Raw genomic sequence first — 17,029 nt, forward strand, 5'->3', positions numbered from 1 at the left:
CGCCCGCCCGGCGCCCCGCCCCCGGCCTGGGCCCCGCCCCGCCGTGGCGGTGGCGGCGGGGGCCGGGCGGAGAGGGGATCACTCCTGCGATCTGCGGGTCCCTCCCGGGAGCTCGCGGGCGCCGCGCCCACGCGCGCTCTGCGGCTCCCGCGGCCCCACGGGCCGCGCGCTTCGAAGGAGCCGCTGCTGGGCGCGGTCCAACGGCCGCGGGGGTGGGGGCGGTCGTGTTGGGGGCCTCGCCCGTCTCCCGGGTTCCCTGAGAGCCGGACTCGAGGCTGCCACTTGGCTCCAGAGCGCGGCCAGAGTGCCGCCGCTGCCTCGGTGGGTCGCACGCCGGCGCCGACCTGGGAAAATGACAAGGCGTCACCGGAGCGGGCCGTGACCGCCGCTGGGCAGGGGCGCACGCTCAGGACCCGACGCTGCGGGGGCGTGGGGCTGGTGAAACGCAGAGGACCGATCCCTAGGTACATTCTGGGGGATCCCTGGGCCTCAGCCTCTGGAATTTGGTCAAGGTCCAGGGCGGTCCCGAGTGTCTTCACCGTTCCCTGAATTCCTGGGCTCTGGATTCTGCTGACCCAGGCTCTCCCTCGAGGGCTACCTCTTGAAGTCCTGGTTGGGTCACGTCCTGAGATCTGGTGGGGGAGGGGAGTCGTGAACGAGGTCAACGTGAACGAGGTGGGTCAGCCGACTGCTCCCTGTACATGCCATCAACAACACAGTGGGGAAGCGACGGATCCACAGCCACACAGAGCACCAGGACAGAGCAGGGATGTGAAGGGGAGAGCAGGGGTCCTGACTCCAGTCCTGTTTTTTTCCTGAGAAGAGGCAGCCCCCACCTGCAGGGGGCAAGCAGGTTCTGGGAAGGAAGGCAGGCTGGCTTCTCACAGGAACTTGATGAAACTGTAAAATCAGTCACCCCTTAATCTTTAGGGGAACCCCAGTATTTTGAAGAAGCTGCAGAGAAAGCTTTAGTAAAATACAGGATGTTCACCCTCCTCTCATTGTATCTGCTGTTTGGTTGGCCTCATGGCTCCACCCTGCTGACTCAGAGCGTAGGATGGAATTGGGGAGCGGGGTGGGCTCATGGCCTTTGACTGGCCAGGGAGGGGACAGCTGGGGACAGACCTGGCAGGGAGCAGAGCCACTCCTGAGCAAGGCCAGGGAGCCCCCAGCAGTAGGGCTCTGGAAGGCTTGGGTGGCACTCAGGCTGCCCAGGGCAGCCCTGAGCCCTCCTTAATGCCCCAGGTGAGTTCAGCACATTCAAAGAGAGAACAGGAAAGGTGAGAAGACAAACTTCAGCGGACCAACGCTATGACGATCTTCCTTAATTCTTGCAACAACAAAGTAAGCACTATTACTTCCGTTTCATGGTTGAGGGAACCAAGATACAAGGATGCCACCAGGTTGCTGGAGTCTACACCTCTGGAGGGTGCTGGAGCCAGGGTGGGGCTACTGATTCCAAAGTGGAAGGGGTTCGGTGGGATGCCCTCTCCAAGATCCTGGGCTCAGAGACTGTTCCACACCCGGGGTGCTAGGCCTAGCCGTGCACCACTGGATGTGTGTTGTGTTTGCATATAGAAGGGGTGGGGTATGTGTGTGGCTGAAAGTGCCCTACTCCTCCTCAGTCAGGTATAGATTGGATGAACAGAATATCAGGGACAAGGACTCAAGTGTCAGGAAAGACAGGGCACTGGCATCCTTATCCAAAAGCTATCAGAGCAGATTGGGAGGAAAGAAGATGGTGAACAAAGGCGAGGGTGGGGGTGAAGTGAGCAGAAAGCTACTTGCCTAATGAGCCCAGAGAACACTGGCCCTGTACCTGCCCCTGGGCCCCCTGTGCCCCTGGGCACACCTCCAGTCCCTGTCCCTTCTCACCACCCAGGGTCCCAGCCACTAGTTGGCTGGGCACCTGCCAAAGAAGCCTGGTGGTCCAGGGAACGTCTTCAGTACCGTGCATACTCCTGCAGGCGAATACACACACACAGTCACGAGGCAGTGGGGAGGGAATGGGGAGAGGGGTTCCCATCCCCTGAGCCCAGCCTTATAGCCACGAGGAGGCTCTGAACCACAAGTGCCTCCCCTGGATGAGTCCACACAAGCTCCACTTGCACGGGACATGTCTACACAGGCTTTACCAGGACCAAGCTAGCAGCAAGTGGGGCCTGCCAGGCCCTCTCAGCTCCCCCTACATCTGTGTGCAGTGATCCTCCTGGGAAGGACGGTTTTTCCATTAGCGCTTCCAACTGTACTTATTAGCACTTATTTGCATCTAATATTCAGGCAGACATTGCTAGGACTCAACAGGGCTGCATTCCTTTGACATACGCTACATTTTCAATTCGTCACTCAGACTTGCTTCTTATTTTGAGAGGCCCTCGGGGAAGTCCCCAAAGTGGGCCCGAGGCCCCTGGCACCAACATGCCCTGTGTTTTCCTCCTCGGGGTCTGCCAAGGGCTGCGTGTCCCTTTTTTGAAAGTCAGGTTTGGCCTCTGCAGCGAGGGAGGCGGAGAAACGCTGTAAATTTCCGGCGTGAAGCCCTGTGTGCTTGCTTGCAGTTTCTGACACGTGTGTCTCCGCTGTAAGATTAGTGGCAAACTTCTCCCTTCATCCCAACTAAGGTGAAAAGACATTTACATGAGATCCCCCCACAAGTCCACACCCCAGGCCCCAGAGGAGGTCACGGAGAGGTTCAGAAGCCACTCTGTTTGTTGTCAGAGAGGCAGGAGGAGGGGGCCCGACCAGGTTCGGCTGAGGGTGGCAGGCAAACCATCCCCTCCCTGGGCTCCAGATCCCCGGACCATTCTCTTGAGGGAAGATTCTCGTCTACCTTTGTGGGGGAGGCGGGGGAGCTGCAGGCAGGAGAGTGGGGCAGCACCTTGTGTTTGATGAAGGGCTTATGAATCTGGTGGCAAGGCTGAGTCCTGAGTCCTATACCTTCCATTCTGTGAGAATTAGAGCAGGGTTCCAGGGAAGGGGTGGGAGCAGCAGATCCCGGAACACCTTATCTCCTTGCATCCCATGGGAAAAAGAATAGAATAAAGGCATGGACGGGGGGTTGGAGGTGGGGGGTGTTTCAGCTTTCCAAGGCATGGGCTGGGTGGTCTTGTGCATGTCTCCTAGCCCTTCCCAGCCTGTTTCCTTATTTGCAAAAATAGACTCCACCCTGCTCCCCACAGATAAGGTGACGGGTGTGAGAACATTTTGGAAAGCAGAATCGCAAGGCTGGCCTGCTCTGGGTCACTCAGGTCAGCCCCCTCAAGACGTGGGTGTCAAACATCTTGTCCTGTCCTGGCCTCTGAAGTATTGTGACCACGGGGCTTCCCAAAGTTAATTCGCTGCACTGTGACATGCTGACCATGGCACCATTCAGATGGGAGTCCCTTCCCTGGGGACACAGCTGCCTTCCCCAACTGCCTCTGCTGTGGCCTTGGTGTGGGATGGTGGCCAAGCCTTTCCTTCCCATTTGAACAGTAAGGGGAGTATAGCCCAGGCTCTTGAGACCCCTCCAGGCTTTCATTGTGATGCCACAATTCCTAAAAATCCTTCACCTGAAGGAAGGCCCAGAGAGGTTCCCTTGGCCATGTGGGACCATGTTAGATGAATGTCCCCTCCCTGCCCCTTTTCCTCCTCTCCCTATGACCCGATTCGCCTTTCTTGTCACCCCTTGGGCTTTGGAGAAGTTGGAAGGAACGGGTCCCTTTGTTTCCTTCTTTGCTGAGTAGCCTGAGATTTCCTAATGCCAGGATGCCGGTGTGAACGTCCTTTACATTAGCAATGCTGCTGGGGGTTCCAGGCAATCCCACACCCCAGACACCTGCACTCTGTCTCTCTGTCTCCCACAAATAAATAAATAAAATTAAGAGTAGGTTTCTGCCACAGGCTACAGTGATGCGAGTGTCCACCCTTAACACGAATGAGAATTGGTGAGCAGATAGGCTTTTCTGGGTAGCGTGTAATAAAAACTGTGGCTGCCTTGAGCAAAAAAGGACTTCTTGAAAGGTCCTTTGGGTGGGGGGGGTGGGGCAGGGAGGGTGTCTCACAGAGCCAAGTGGGGAGCTGAGCATCCGGAGGGAGGTCGGCAGCAACCAGGCCAGAGGGCTAGGGGACCCCTGGGGTCTCCAGGAAGGGAGCCCTCCTCCCCCGGTCGAAGATGAGAGGGTCTACAGACACGCCCCTGTTGACCCCACAGCCCAGGAGGGAGCCAGGCCCAAGTCCAAGTCCAGCCCATCCGTGTGAACTGGGCTCAGAGCCAGCCTGAGGTCTTGAGGTCTTGCCAAGCTCAAGTTCATTTTAGTGCTTCTTAATTAAAACAAAACAAAACAAAACACAAACAAAACACCACTGGGGCGGTCTGCTGCCCCTTCCTTCAGTTCCCGCAGATCCTTGAGCCCAGTCCTCCTCCGATGGCCTGTCCATCATGGGGAGAGGACACAAAGGTGGGGGTTCCCTGAAGGAGGGGGTCCAAGAGACCCTGAGCATAAGCGGTACAGAGATTTTTCTTTTTTGCTTTGGGGTAAAGAATTTAAAATTCCAGACTATTTATACGGCACAATTCAGTTAGTGGTATTTCATTGGGACCAAACTAACTCAGCAGTCGTGTCATGCAGGATGGGGCTGAAGTTGACTTTTTCACTGTCAGTCAAAGACAGTGGGAATTAGGCTTGCAGGGGGGCGGTCTCCTCTACCGAGATGGTAAACGGCTTTGACTGCTGTTGCCACTGTGGTGGTGCCGTGCATCTATCTACATCCAGATACAAACAAGCTCATTATGCATAATTCTCTATTCCATCACCTTGACATCGCTGACCCTCCTTTTCTGGCTATGTGTTGTGTTGTTCATTATTAACTGAGGTGACTATTAAAATAAGGAGATTACTGTATGAAATCAATTCATGGCACTTCTTTTTTTTTTTTAAGTTTATTTATTTATTTTGAGAGAGAGAGAGAGAGAGAGAGAGAGAGCAAGCGGGGAACAGGCAGAGAGATAGAGGGGGAGAGAGAATCCCAAGCAGGCTCCACGAGGTCAGTGCACAGAGACTGATGTGGGGCTTGATGTCACAAACCGTGAGATCGTGACCTGAGCTGAGATCAAGAGTCGGACGCTTAACTGACTGAGCCACCCAGGTGCCCCATGGCCCTTCTTTTTAAATGCTGCCTAATTGGGAGAGCTTGCTGATTCTCTAGGTCTCCCTCTGGCCTCGCCCGGGTGGGCACATCTCAGCTTGCTGGTCGCTCCCCAGAGCACGGCGGTTGCACAGGGTTTTCGGCATCACCAAGTGCTCCGTGGGGTCTGAGAGGGACAGTGGGGCCTCTCAGGACAGGATCGCCTCTCCAGCATCATCAGCCTAGAGCGCAGTTTCAAAACTCCTTGTGCTCTTATCAAGGGTTATAAATCCACTCACATCTTTCTATCATGTGGTAGGAAAGTGGGGCTTAAGTGTCTTCTGAGTTCCTGAGCTAGCTAAAAGCATTTTTTTTAGATGCGAACTTGAATGCTATTCTACATCTAATGCTTACTATTAAGAATTGGGCTTGAAGATTTTAAAAAGAAAGAAAGGATTGTTTTGAACAGAACAAACTATTGCCATAGGAACATTCCAAAAACCTTTATCAAATGCCACTGGGAGCATGCCATTGGGTAAGGATATGTACCTTGAGACTTCCCTGACTTGGGAGGTTTATAATCAGATGAGCTCAGAAATGTGACACAAAGACAGAGGTCACACACGTGGCAATTTCACAGCCAGGCGGGGGACCTCATTCTGGAGGAGCCACAGGTCTTTGTCCTCAGAGCTGGAAAAGCAAAGGGGTCACTAAGATCAGTAGCGATTGTTGCTTGAACCGGGAGAGACAAAAATCTCCCCAAAGCAGTCAGTTCTGCTCAAGGGTTTCTCAGACCCCTTTAGCACAGGCAGGTCAAGCCACACAGTGCACATGGGCGGCCTGAGCAGAGATGGAAAACAGCGACAGGTACCTCCCTGCTTCTCCAGGCGATCCTGAGCAAGTGGTATTTTCACACTGTGCCGGGAGCCCACACAACGCCTGGCGGCATGAATCTCTCTACCGGGACTCAAAACAAAAGCCTGGTGCATGACGCATCCAAGGAAACGAGACCAGAAGGAGCCCGTCAATCAGGCGGCATGTCTCTCTGTGGGACACACGAGGGCAGAAGATCGGGAATGCCTGTCCCCATGCAGCCCACTCCTCTGTGTGAAGATGCCTCCACGGGAAATATCCAAGTATCCTTGGAAAGAAGCACCTGCAGGTCCCGTCTCAAGGAGAAACCGGAAAAGCCCGAGAGGGTTTGGTTCTGTAGTCCTTCCAAAGGGTTTTCCAGACTGGAAGCAGGTGATGCTAAAACGTATCATCCGCTTCTCCATTCCGGTGCCCAACCTGTCACTGAAAGCCAGCCAGCCACCCAGGAAACTGCCCTCCCAGCCTTGCCAAACCACCCCTCAGGGCCAAGAAGGCACCAAGGCCACCAGGCTTTGGAAGCAGATGCCATGCCCTGCAGAAGATTTGTGGGCAAGGGACATCTCCGGCTTCCCAGGATTCCTGGGTGCAGGAGTGTTCTGAGCGGACATCCTTGGACACCTGGAGAAATGAAACCCCGTCACTGAAAATAGAAGGCGGCAGCAGCAGCAGCAACTGAGATAAGCAACTGCCACTTCATTGCTGAGTTCTCCCAGAGCCCAGGAAACTTCATCCTGCAGGCAGAGCCCAAGATGCTCTAGAGTTCAGAGCAGTGCCCAGTGGCGTCCTGTCGGTAGCTATGGAAACACAGAGCCATTGCCTCCCTGTTGGCTTTCGTGCTGGAGACATCTTGCTGTCAATAGTGTTTAAAGTTAGGTTAAAAAAAAAACCAACAATCTCCTCTTTTGACACCACACGAGGGGCCCTGTGGCATGAAGGCAGCCCCGCAGGTCCCAGCACGGAGCCTGTCACACTCTGTTCCCCATCCTGTCCTCAGACAGAGCTTCCTGTCTGCTTGCTCATAGCGGTGATGGCTTGGGCTCAAATGAGTCCACACTTTGTGCCTATTCCAGACTTGGTGCCTTGTCCCCAGATCAGGGGAGCAGGGCAGGGGCCCGGCTCAGCCCTGGTTAGGGGCGTGCTTGACATGGTGCACCAGGTGGAGGCAGGCTCGAGGGTGAAGCCCCAGCCTCTTGTACAGGTGTCTGGACCACCTGCCTTTAGGCTTAGACTGCCCAGCAAAGCCTTTGTTGAGGGCCTGCTAGGGCCAGGACAGGGGAGGGCCGCTCACAGTCAAGGAGTAAGGCAGACAGATGGGCAGACAGACAGACTAGAATGCAAGGCAGATTATGGTGGAGGCACGAGAGACATGGCTGAGTGGTCTTCCCTGGGGCATCAGTGAGGTCTTCATGGAAGAGGTGGCATTTGACCTGACCTATCTCACCTGGCCTGACCTCATTCATAAGACTTCCGGCCACAAAGAACCAGAGATAATTCAATATACATTTGGTTAAACACAAAGAATACTCTATGTCTAAAGATAAAGGACTCTCGTTTTCATGCCCAGAAAAAGGGTAGACTCTACGATTAGAGAATAGGGTTGCCGAATTCAAGAAAACAGACTTAGCATTTAGGAAAGACAATGTCTAGGGGAAACAGCTAATCAACCAGGGCCCTTTGAGGGAATAAAGGGGTGTGTAGACAGGAGAGGCAAGCATTTCACTTGTGTAGAATAAAAATATCTCTCACCAAAGACTCTTGAAAATATTAAGCCAACATCACTCCATTTTTGAAAATCATAAGCAGGTTATACCACACAAGAGATGTTTGAGACAGGCAAGGCTCCTGGAACACAGTTTAGTGTCTGTCTTGGGTTGTATTCCCCCCAAAGCAGACCCAAGACAAGCATCCAGGCTCAGGTACTTTATCTGAGAGTGATCTCAGGAAGCATAAAGCAAGCCAATGTGCTTTGGTGGTACCAGGGAAAGCTCTAGAGAGAGATGAGGAGAGGTGTAGAAGCTGGAGTTTGGAACTGTCCCCTGGGTTGAATTCGGATGTGCTGAGGGGATCGACAGGGCCTGCTACAATGTCATCATCAGCACAAGACGTTCTACATAAATTACTGTTTACATAGTTCTTCTCCTCTGGTCTGGTTGTGATAAAGCACGCCTTGGTGGTATTAAAGTGACGACGTTAAAAGTTCTCCCTAGGGTATTTCTGAGGAAATGGTGGCAGTGCTAGGGGATTATAATTTTGAATACCCTTGAATCCCCTAATAGAAACAGCCCGACTCGGTAGGAAGACCAAACACCTGTGGGAAACATTCACAATAAAACTCGTGGGCAATGTATCCCCCAAAACATCAGGATAGTGGCGAAAGGAAGAAACGGGGTGCTTGTCAGGCCTGAGAACAGAAGCGCCCCAAAATAGCCAATAGGTGCTCACTGGAAAGCCCAGAGCTCCGGTTTTAGAACAGCAGCTGAAACCAGGAGGCATTTTGCCCGTTCTGAGAGCGTGCAAGTGCGAAGGGTCATCAGGTAAGAACACTTAAAGGGGACGGAGCAGCCCAGCCCCTGGGAAGTCCTGAAGCCGACCAGCCAGGTCCTCCTTCCAGGACAGGGCCCCACACTGGGGAGACCCTGCTGAAGGAAGGATCAAAACTGAACAGAGCAAGAACAGAGAGGAAGCAAACAGAAGAGCCAGATGAAAGTGGAGACCTGCCTTTCAACTGCATGAAACGAAACAGGGAGCTTTGTGAAGTTAGAAAGTTGGAAGTTAGAAAAGCTATCTCGAACAAAACCTCCTTTTAAAAGCGCAGAAAAATTAATTTCACCTTTGCAAAAACGGGCAAGAGAAAGGGATCAAGGTCATATCCCGCACAAAGTTGTTTTAAGAAAAAAGAGAATGAGCAGTAGAATGCCATCTCTACAGACAGTGAAAAGCACACCAGAAAGGCATGCCTACCAAGCAAATAAAAAGCTATAACCTACTATTGCAAAAAGAGCTAGAATAAATTAAGGAACTGATATATGAACAAACAACATAAGTCAGAAACAGAAAGCTCAGAAGTGAAATGACAAACTAAGGAAAGGACTGGGTCTAAAAGAAGTAATTTTGAGAAATTAAATTAGAAAGAATACAAGGATGGACACACATGACAGGAGTAGAGGATACGGGGGGGAATGGAACTGTTGAGAAATCAAAAAGAAATGAACAAGGATTTAAGAAAAAGTGACAAATCTTAAAGCTAGGTAAAGACCACCCAACACACAGAGAATAGGAGTCCCTGAAGACCAAACAAAAAAAGAAAAAAAGAAAAAAAGAAAAGCAAGCAAGCAGGGAATAGAACCAATAACAAATGCCATAGTCCCAGAAAATCTTGCAGGAATAAGAAAGGGTTGAAACTACATATTGAAGGGTCACACCACATTCCTGAAAATATTGACCCAGAGTGACCAAAACCGAGCCATAATTTTAGTTTAATATGAGACTTTAGAGAAAAAGAATCCTGCAAGTAGCTAAGCGAAAATAGCACAATTTAGCAGATTGGATTACCATCAACTTTTTGATGGCAACACATGCCACAAACAAGTAGAATACTATATTTAAGATACTCAAGAACATAAAATATGAACCAAGGATCTTATATCTAGGGAAACTGACTGTCAAGTGCAAAGGGTATAAACTCACACCAACATGCAAAAATTCAGGAAATATTGTCCCCATGAGAACTTCCTGAGGAATCTACTAGGAAATGAGCCTCAGAGGGCCAAAGAGTGACATCAACATAAGGAGGTGAACATTAAATTGAAACTATCTATAGAAGAGGGTGCCTGTGTGTGGCTCAGTCGGTTGGGCCTCCCACCTTGGCTCAGGTTGCGATCTCACAGTTTGTGAGTTCGAGCCCCACGCCAGGCTCTTTGCTGTCAGTGCAGAGCCCGCTGTAGATCCTCTGTCTCTCACTCTCTCTGCCCCTCCCCAGCTCATGCACGTGCATGCATGTGCTCACTCTCTCTCTCTCTCTTTGTCAATAATAAGCACTTTTAAAAAATTATCTAGGGGTGCCTGAGTGCCTCAGTCGGTTGGCGTCCGACTTCGGCTCAGGTCATGATCTTGCAGTTCGTGAGCTCGAGCCCTGCATCGGGCTCTGTGCTGACAGCTCAGAGCCTGGAGCCTGCTTCAGATTCTGTGTCTCCCTCTCTCTCTGCCCTTCCCCTGCTTGCTCTTTCTCTCCCTCTCAAAAATAAATAAAGATTTAAGACAAGTATCTATAGAAGTATAAACGTATCTATATAAGTATAATTATCTATAGAAGATATATATATATATATATATATATATATATATATATATATAGTATAATTATCTATAGAAGAATAAACGAGGATTTAAAAAAGAAAGCATATAGCAGGGGTGACTGGATGACTCAGTCAGTTGACCAGGTCTTAATCTCACAGTTGTGAGTCCCATGTTGGGCTCCATGCTGGGCATGAAACCTACTTAAAAATAAATAAATTATGGGCCACCCGGGATGGCTCAGTCAGTTAAGCGTCCGACTCTTGATTTCGGCTCAGGTCATGATCTCATGGTTCACGGGTTCGAGCCCTGCATTGGGCTCTGCACTGACAGTGGAGCCTGCTTGGGATTCTCTCTCTCCCTGTCTCGTTCTGCCCCTCCCCTGTTGAATGGGAGGGATAAGAGAATGAGGTAGCACAGGGAAAAATGTTACCTGTTTTCAGTGAAGATGTTGACTGAGGAAGTAATAATGTTTTACACTGAGACTGTTGTGCGTATGCTACAGGGTGAAATGAGTCTTGGGGGAGAGAAAGAAATTCAGGTATAAAAAAGAAGAGGTTAGATAAATACCCAATAACTCTGAATTTGAATTTAAGAATCAGTATACATTCATGGGGTTTTTTATCTTTTTTTAGTAATTCACAGAATTTATTTTTTAGAGCTGTTTTAGGTTCACTGCAAAATTGAGTGGAAAGGACATTTTCCCCTAAATCCCCTCCACACACACACACACAGCCTCCCCTACCAACAACACCCAGCGTTGGTGTGGTATATTTACAACAATCAACATCCAAATATTGACTAACGTCAACCCAAGTCCCTTGTTTATACTGGGGTTCACTCTTTGGGTTGTGTGTTCCATGGGTCTTGATAAATGTATATGGACACATATCCACCCTCATAGTATCACACAGAATAGTCTCACTACCCTAAATATCCCCTGTGCTCTATCTCTCCATCCCCCCTTCCTTCCCTTTCTCCCCATTAACCCCTGGCAACCACTGATCTTTTTTTACAGTCTCCATAATTTTGCCTTTTCCAGAATGCCATATCGTTGGAATCAGAGGGATGTAGCCTTTTCAAATTGGCTTCCTTCACTTAGCAATATGCATTTAAGTTCCCTTCATGTCTTTTTGTGGCTCGATAGCTCATTTCTTTTTATTTCTTTGGATATTTGGGATAGCAGCCCTCTATCAGATATGTCTTTTACAATGTTTTCTCCCAGTCTGTGGCTTGTCTTCTCATACTCTTGACGTTTTATGTTTGTTTGTTTGTTTTAAAAAAAGAGATTCCCCGCTAATAGACACCATGACTTCTTGGAGAAATGGCTGATTTCTCCAGGTGTGACTTCTCCATGGCTGATCGCATCTCAAGTCTGGAGTGAGGAATGCGTGAGATGAGCCAGACACATCTTGCCACAACAGGTAGCACGACAGCAGGGACTAAAACATTGTGTCAAAAGGACACGTGAGCCGTCTGCGAGAGGCTCCCAGTGGCCAAATATGGGACCATTTGAGCTTCAATGAAGATTATAATTATAATGGATCAAACCCATCAGATATATTTAAACCTTTAATTCATAACACTTCTTAAAACACCACCGCCTTCAGAGGATAAGAAACAAATGTATTCTCTCAAAAACGGGTAAGTAAAAGGAAAGAAACATTTATCCTGCCTTTATTATGTGAATTGTACCACTGGGTAGCCACAGGGGAGACTAGTGGGAGCGTCTCTTTATAGAAGTACTCAAGTTGACATATCAAAGGAAGCGATGAAATTAGAATATCACCATTTCAAAACCCCCGGTGAAGGAACAGATCTAGGTATTGAGAAGCAACGGCCGGCAGGCCCCGTTAACTCCACAAAAAGAGGCGAGCAGACATGGCGTGCCTCCTGATGAAAGAACACATCACTACCTGTGGTCTTGCCAAAGTGACTGAACCTGAGGCTGATCTAACCTCTGGATTCAGCTGCCAATTTGCAGGAAATGCAGAGGAACGCTCTTGAATGGCATCCAGGGTATCAATCAGCAGAATCCCAACTGAGGGAAACCGTGAGCCAAAAGGCTCAGATTCGTCAACAGATAAATTGGAAAGGAAAGAAAGGGAAGGGGGAAACCTATACATTAAAAAAATATGTATATCAAAAGATAGCTCTGAGTTTTTTAAATGTTTATTTATTTGTGTGTGAGAGAGAGACAGAGCGTGAGCCAGGGAGGGGCAAGGAGAGAGGGAGACACAGAAGCAGGCTCCAGACTCTGAGCCGTCAGCACAGAGCCCAATGCAAGACTTGAACTCACAAACCATGAGATCATGACCTGAGCCAAAGTTGGGCACTTAACCGACTGAGCCACCCAGGCATCCTTAGATCTGACCTCTTAAAATGGGCAAGACTACCTCATACATCTAGGAAGGCACACTCAAGTGAGGCACTATAAAGAAAGCCAGAGAACAGAGCACGAGTCAGCGGGGGGGGGGGGGGAGGTCACTTTTCCAGGGAGGAAGGCAGTTGAGATTGATAGGCGCGTGATGGACTTCTGGGGACATGAGTGACGTTCTGTTCCTCGATATGGTGATGGTCTCCATAATAACTCCTTAGGCTATACATTTATTTGGCTTCTTTTTTTCTGTCTGCTTCATTTTACAATAAAAATATTTCTTTAAAGCATTTTCTCATTCCACAGCTTCTTCATCCTCCACAAGCCCAGAGGCAATGGTTGTGGCTGTGACAGATTTCCCTTAGGGCTCTAGCTCCAGAGTAAGGACACCGCGTTGTCTAATTAGAAGGCCCCACTGACCCACCGGAATATAAGCTCGGGAACTTCAGAGACTGTGTCTGCCACGTTCGCTGCTGTATTCCTGGCTTCCCCCCGCATTTGGTAGGTGCTCAATATTCCTCGAATGACTGCATGACAGAGGTCTCGCTTTGACAGGGTGAAGAGTATAGTATCGTCAGTCATATAAAAGACACCGCAACTCCACCACAAGAGCTTGGCTCCTCTCTGTTTCTGAGTGAGTCGTATCTTTATCTCTGAGGTCGCTTCCTGACCCTTTTGGATACCAGCGCTCCCACCGCTTGGGCCAGGTGGCTGAAGAGCTGCAGGAGGTTCCTCGGTGAACCGCTTTTGCGAAGGATGCCTTGCTGCTTCCAGAGGAAGACCAGAGAGGGACTGGCCCAGCCAGGGGAGGCGCCGGATAGTCCTTTTGCCTTAATTCTGAGCCAGTTTGGTGACGCTTCAGAGAGGCAAGGACTATGGCCAACCCCCAATTCCCCTCCCTGGGAATTCACCATGATGGCTACTCGGAAGAAGCAAGGACATCTGCGGGCTCTGGGGCTCAAGACGGGTTCATCCCCCAAATACCAGGGAAAGATAGCACAGGTCTGTGCAGGTGTGGGCGGGCCCTCTGCTGCTCCTGCTTCCCATCGAGGCCCCCAACTCCCACTCCTGGGGGCCCCAAGAAAACCGGGATGTGAGGTGCACCGGTGTTAAGAACGTGAGGTACTGCCTTCATCCTTTCAGACCCAAATGCAGGGCATGTTTGGAAGGTAGCGTCGTTTACGGTGATTTCAATGAAATTCAGATTTACACAAAATTGCTGAGAATTATTTGCTTCCCAGAGCCTCCTCCATCCTGGTTTCTACCCATTTAACAGCTAGGACAAGAGGCCAAGAGGTTAGTCATTACCCCAGTTGGAGAGGATAAAGGGCTCTTGAGGGTGATACCTCTGTTTCCCATTTAATGCACATTTCCTGAGCCTAATCTGGGCAGGGATGGTCCCACTCCCAAGCAGTGCCTCCCAAACTTGACTTTGGAAGGGAGGAGCACGTAGTTCGAGGGAAAGGAGGCAGCTTTCGCTCACCTGGCATTTGTTTGCCAGCTCTCCCCAGACCACAGATGCTGCCTCCACACGCACCTCCAGCCCCTTACAGAAATCCCAGGGGCTCCAGTTTCCCACTTCAGATCTCTGGGTGCTCTCTTCCAGGGAGTCACTCGCCGTGACTTCTCCGAGTGCAGGGAACCCCTGATTCCACCCACTTCATCGTCCTGGTAAGTGTCAAGGCACAGGGTGAGCAAGAGGAGCCCGGACCTCCCCTCACACAGCTCATCACCGGGGCAGCGGACATTAAAACCTCTGTGCCTTAAATTTCCGGAAGCGGGTGGAGGTGCCTTTGTCTAGAAGGAGAAGGAGAAAGAAGGAGGAGAAGAAGGAGAAGGAGAAGGAAGGAGAAGGAGAAGGAGAAAATGGGTTCAATCCTATTTCTCCCAGGTAACCCTCTTCTCCACCAGTTAAAGTACAGTAAACCTGCTTTAAAAGTATCGCTCAGGAAGCATAAACTTTCTTTCACTGCATCTTATAATCCCCTGTAATAGAAAACCAGTAATGAGGATGCCAGCAGCAGGTGCAAAAGGCAGTTTTACATCAATAGGAAATTCAATTCTAATTAATCTCTTCACAGCCAACATAATTGAGTCTTCATGGGGACCACTGGACTCACCACCCCCACCCACCTCACTGCTCCCCGAAACAGGCCTGTCTTGCCCACTCCTGTGCTGGAATTTGCCTGGAAACAAAGGCAAAGACAGTGCTGATACCATCTCGGGTGATGTGGGTTTGCAGTAGTCTCTTTATTTCCATCACCGAGTTATTACTGACATCCAAGGCACTGAGCTCAGTCTCAGAGGCCTTCTCTGGGTATGTAAATAGCATCCTACTTTGTTATTTATTTCTTAGCTCTCCTCTTTCCTCTCCTGCCCTCGGGGTTGGTTTTTTTTTTCTATCTTCTTCTTCTTCTTTTTTTTTCCCAAAGACATCACAAGGGTCACATCTCTCTTTGCTATCACAGCACTCTCCACTTCTGCAGCATAAGAAAGAATTATGAGCCGGGCGGGTGCCCATGTCCTGTGTGAGGGTGTATGTCTTGTCCGCCTCCCCATGCGCCCAGGTTCAGACGATAATTCACGCGTGGGTGACAGCCAGTTTAAAAGCGATCACTGCGAAGCCACAAGAAGATGCACAGGATTTGTAAACTCCCAATATTGCCTCATCCGATCTATCTCCTTCATTGCTTTTTCTCTCCTGACGTTAAACTGTGATCATCCTCAGCACCGAGCAAACTTGCGTCAGCCTAATGTTTCAGACCAGCTCCGTTAATTAAAATGCTCCGTCCGTGCTGATTTCCGATAGGCTCTCCTCCCAGCAAATGTGAACGCATTTGTGGCGCCAGGCTTGGATTGGGTCTTCTCATCCACTGTGAGCAACCAGCCAAGCAGAGATGGGGTGGGAGCATGGCCTGCCAGCCCAGATCTGTCATGGAAAGAGGGACTGCAACTTTGGTGACCTCCTTGAGGCAGGGCCCAGGATCCCCATAATCAGAATGAGCAGCTTGAGGGGTGAACGGCCTCCCACCTTGTTTGGAGTCTGGGGTCTGCCCAGGATAACTTGGAAAATTCTACACCTTCTGTTACCAGAGATAGAGCTGGGTTTCTACCCTGCCAGGGTGAAGCTCAAGCACCACCAGGTGGGGCTGCTGAGCACCAGCAGGTGTGGGTGGAGCAGTCCTGCCTACCCAGCAGCCCATCACCTAAATCTCTACTGGATACCATTTTGCCACCTACCAAATCAAAGTCCCAGCTGGGAATCCAGGGCTAGGCTTGGGCAGAAAATCAGGATTTGTCCCCTGTCCACCATCACTCTTGGGCTTTGGTGTCCCAGAAGCCAGGGACACTTGCATTGCTCTCGTGCTTGTGTGAATCAAGATGACAAAAGGCAGGCAGACCCCACAGAAAGCCCAGCAGAACCAGGGTGAGGCTTGAGAATGTGGTCCAGGTAGGCTCCTCACCACCAGGGCTCGGGTTCCTTAGTGGAGTTTGGGGTCAGGGGAGCAAAGGGCTCTCCACCAGGATTTGTCCTCCCCCATGTTGATTTCCCTTGAGGACTTTGAAGTGTTCCTGTTTTCCCAGTCAAACTCCCATTTTTAAGCACATGACCTGCTGCCCAAACTCCTCACAGGGCCCCTCCCCCCAGTGCCCATCAACCTGCTCTCATCTGGCCCCAGAGCTGTCCTTTCTTTTCTTGCCTATTAGTTGCCTATTTGCTCCTTGTTGCCCCTGCTACTATGGGTGTTGAGCTGACTTCTCCTCTCTAGTCTCCAGATGGGGGCTCCTCCTCTGGCCACCTCATGCCCTTCTGCTCGATGACGGCTGGATAGGGAGGGTAGGGAAGAAGTCTGAATGGCCATCCTGGGGATACTAGGTAGATGGGGGGTAGTGGGGAAGTACTGGTCCCACATTGGTCACTGTCTCCCAGGCCTGCTCCCCAGCCATCCCCACCAACCTGGAGATGACCACTGTGATCCCAGACCCTTATGGGGCTGAGCAAACCAAAGTCAGATGATGGAGGAGGGGACTGGAGATGCCTTGACCTCAGAATGAGGAAGTCACCACCATTGATGTGTGAGATGAGTTTACCCTAAAGGGTGGAACCATATCCCTTTGAGGCCTGGAATCTTGAGTTTTTATGGTTGCTCTTTATGTTACATCCAACAATTAATAACAAAAACAAGAACAAAACCCACAAAACCCCACGCCTTCTAGAAGGCATAACTGAGTGTAGACATTCTTCTGGAGGGGGTGCAGAGCCATTAGCTTGGTTCTGACAAACCTGAACCTCTTTAGGAGAAGCATGGACTTTCATTCTGGGTGTGCTCCCCAGACTACATAGGGCTCCAGGGTCGTAGGACCTGATCCAACAGAAGACCT

The 17,029-nt window shown here is 50.4% G+C and overlaps 1 long non-coding RNA gene across 2 annotated transcripts; it reads left to right on the forward strand.

The window, feature by feature from the left end:
* Positions 1-204: 204 nt before the first annotated feature.
* On the forward strand, positions 205-14,552 carry LOC125915318 (uncharacterized). 2 transcript variants are annotated; one of them, XR_007455633.1, is made up of 5 exons: positions 205-464; positions 1,246-1,344; positions 11,556-11,913; positions 12,953-13,147; positions 14,253-14,552. It is a non-coding gene; the product is annotated as an uncharacterized LOC125915318 (long non-coding RNA). The 2 variants fall into 2 exon arrangements; XR_007455632.1 differs by lacking the exon at positions 14,253-14,552 and having other exon boundaries at positions 12,953-13,429.
* The last annotated feature ends 2,477 nt before the right edge of the window (positions 14,553-17,029 follow it).

This window comes from Panthera uncia (genome assembly GCF_023721935.1).
Source record: "Panthera uncia isolate 11264 chromosome E2 unlocalized genomic scaffold, Puncia_PCG_1.0 HiC_scaffold_19, whole genome shotgun sequence".
Lineage (NCBI taxonomy): Eukaryota > Metazoa > Chordata > Mammalia > Carnivora > Felidae > Panthera > Panthera uncia.